Here is a 3,490-nt window from a genome sequence, read left to right as displayed (position 1 = left end):
GGCATCCTCGCGCTGTCGCTTCCGCCGCATCGCATTCGTCTCCTTGCAGCTTGCTGCGCAGCAGGGTGTGGCTGTGGGTGTGGTTCGGGCCCACCTCCGCCACGCTGTCCAGCACGTGGACGGCGCTCGCCATCTCGACCGCGTCGTCCTCCGGCGGAAGCTCCGCATCGCCCGCGGCCGCTTCCCGAGCGCGCTCGTCGCGCATCCGCTCGTGGTGGGCCTGCCGACGCGCCACGCGCCGGCGCCCGTGTGCCTCGCCGCCGCGTCCGGCGACGGCATCGATGCTGTCCAGTCAAAGCCTGACTGAAAATCGCAGCAACGAGCGTGACTCCACGACCGCCGAAAAGTCGAGCGCCCTGCCCCAATCTCGAACAAATCTCGGAGTCCTCTCACATTGTACATACATACATTGCGCAGCGGACCGGAGTAGGACAGGCGGCACGAACATCGGAGCACAAACGCCAGGCTACGACGGGAGGCACGTAGTTAGTAACGCAAGGATGGGGTGTGCGGCATTTCATTCACCTACTACCCCCACCCACCTACCTACCCCCACCAACCCAACAAACGCAATCGCCCTGCGCTCCGCCTCCGCGGCACGCTTGCCCGCCTTCTTCGCCCCGAGGGGCGTGGCCGCGGCAGGCGTCCAAAAAAAGAAACGAAAAAGAATTTTACAACAAAACTCCCTCGCACAAAAAGGAAAAAAGAAATGGGCGAAGCCCGATCGCAGCACTTCGTGTTGGCGAGTCGAGAAATTGAGAGTGTGACTAGGAGGGTCGGACATCAGGCCGTTGGCGGTGGTCTTGGCGATGACTCCGCCCGCCGCCCTCAGGATCGTCTCGAACGAGGCGTTACCTTACGAAGGTCCTCAGCCGTAGTTGTACTGCAGGGCGCCCACAATCGCGATGAGCGCCAGATTCGCGAGAGGCGAGTGCATGAGCTTTGTGTTTGTCTCCGCCCAAGTTTGCGAGGCCAAGTAGAATTTGAAATGACAAGTTGTGGATGCACGCTCTCTCTGGATGCATGTTAGGGTGGTGCATCACTCACCATGGCGCCGCTTCCGCTACGAACTGGCTGGGACGTGTCGCTCCCATGCCGCAATGGATCGCACTCGATCCTCAATTGCTCGGAAACCCCAACTCCCAGCCGGGACGCTGGCTCTGCGACGCTCACCTCAAACTCTTCAAATATGGTCTCGTATCCGACGTGGCCCGATGAGAGCGGCTGTACCAGCTGTGCACGCGATTTCGAGGCCATGCGCGCTTACCTCCGCGCCGTCTATCCAGCGGCGCACTTTGATGATCGTGTGCGGGTGCCGAACAAGTTGCTCACGCGCTTCTTCCGCTCGCGGCACTGGTACTATGCCACCGAGCTGTCGCGATCGATGAGCAATGTGACACAGAGAGCGCTCCTTGGACAGACGATTGTCTCCCAGCCAGGCTTCAAGTGCCTCGCAGTACACTTCGGCGGCATACGAGCTTCGATGCACACGCGGCTCGTACGAAGGTACACGGCGGACGCCACCCACTTTCCGTTCCTGCCATGCACACCCGGCCCCGAGTGCATCGCGCGGCAGGCGAGCTTCCGGTCTGCGTTCAGCGGCCATCGCTTTTTTGAGGTGTGGCACTTTGCGTTCAAGTCAAAGCGCGAGCCGTCCGACCCCCACGCGCTGCGCTGGGCCCACGTGCTCGACGGCGAGAGCCTGTGGTACTGGCACGCACCGGGCTCCGGCGTCTTTTACGATGGTGGCGTCGTCTGCTCGGCGCCGGGCAAGATCCACATGCTCGCGTTGCTGCTTCGCCGCTGGCTCGAGTCGCCTTCGCCCGTGCCGTCGGTTGCAAAGTCGGTTGGTGCGGCGCTTGCGCGGCTGGCGGCAAAGATGGGCGAGCAGGGTAGGGGCGTTGAGGGCGTGCTCGCGAGGGTGAACGCCAGCGCACACGGCGAGCGCGGATGTGCGAGTGCGAAGCTGGAGAACTGCATGTACGACTGGTTCCTGATGGACCGGTGGGATCGGCTGCTGGGCGAGCTCGGGCGCGCTCTCGGCTACGACACGCTCTTCTTCACGGCGAGCACGTGGGGCGTGCAGCAAGCGGTGCCCTTTGGTGAGCTTGTCGACCTGCGCGTCCAGGCGGCGGCGGCGCGGATGGCCAAACGGCACGACCGCGCCGAGGCGCTACTTGAGCTTGCGCGCAGCCGGCTCTCCCTACGCGACCCATTCCAGCAGCGCGGCTCGCGGCGTGGGCATGCGCGCAAAACAACGCTGCCTTGCAACTTCACGCAGGAGCATCCGACCCTCCGGCTGGCGTGCCCTGGCCATGCCTCGTGGGCGGTGCGCGACGAGCCACGGTACGAGCGCAACTGCCGGAGGGTGGGCACGGCAGCGCGGGCGCACGACAGCGCATTCATGACGTGATGCACGTGACATGGTATGTGAGCGCGAGCCGTCCACCACCGTCGGTGATCGTAGTAGCTTAGTGAGCCGGTACGCGCGTACAGTGCGTCTAAGTCGGTCTAAGTCTAAAAGTCACATTGACATTCCGCCCCAGATCTATACAGTATTGATGCAGCTCAGGGACCCGAGGGACCATGTGGAAGACGGCTAGTGCTAGTCCTCGAGGTTCTCGAGGTGGATATCCTTTGGCCGCGTTGGGTAGCGAGGATTGGTGTAACCCGAGCCACGGAGGCGTGTTTTCTGACGGCCGACCGTCAGTGCACGGAGTTGCCCCTTCTCCGACTGCCCCGGCTAGTTCACGGGTTTCGCGGGTGTGACCCCATGCGTCAAACCCGAGACCTAGCGCGGGTGGGTTGGAGGGGCCTCGGAAAGGCGCGCAAGCACGCCCTACGTCTTCCCCTCCTCCCCATCGGGCCGCATGAGCGGCCACGCCTCGCAGATTCGTTTCCGCGCCTGGGTCAGGCGCGCGGGGCATCCCCCGGGTCGCTCGACCAGCGATCCGAAGAGTGGCCGCTATGCGAAGGAAAGAGCGGGGCCCTCGACGCCTCAGTCCGGCCCTCCGAGGGGGGAAGGGAAGTGCGGGGTCCCCACGGGCGCCTCAGTTCGGCCCTCCCGAGGGGGGGAGGGGAGCAAGGGGGTGGGGGGATCAGGGTGGTGGGGAGGGGTCTCGGTTTCATGTGGCTATTACTTGCCTTTCGGGGAGGGGCCTCAGGACGGCGAGCGCAGTGGCGCCCGCACGACGTCTTCCCCTCCTCCCCAGAGGCAGCGAGTAGGCAGCGAGAGGAGGTCTCGAGCGCCTATATGAAGGTATGTGAGATGGTGATGGGAATGGGTGGTCGGGCGGGCGGGCGGGCGGGCGGGCGGGCAAGCAAGCGGGGAGCGGCGGGCGGGCGGGGCGGAGCGGGCGGGCAGGGTTATCGGGGGGAATCGGGGAATCGTGTCCACAATCAGCGGCAGCGGAGCAGCAGCCGCAGCAGCGGCTGCTGCAACAGCAAGCAGCAGCCAGATTGCTGCCGTTGTCTGCGCCGGGATCCGCCG

This window comes from Emiliania huxleyi (assembly GCF_000372725.1).
Source record: "Emiliania huxleyi CCMP1516 unplaced genomic scaffold EMIHUscaffold_244, whole genome shotgun sequence".
NCBI lineage: Eukaryota > Haptophyta > Isochrysidales > Noelaerhabdaceae > Emiliania > Emiliania huxleyi.
Note: the sequence above shows the minus strand (reverse complement) of the source record.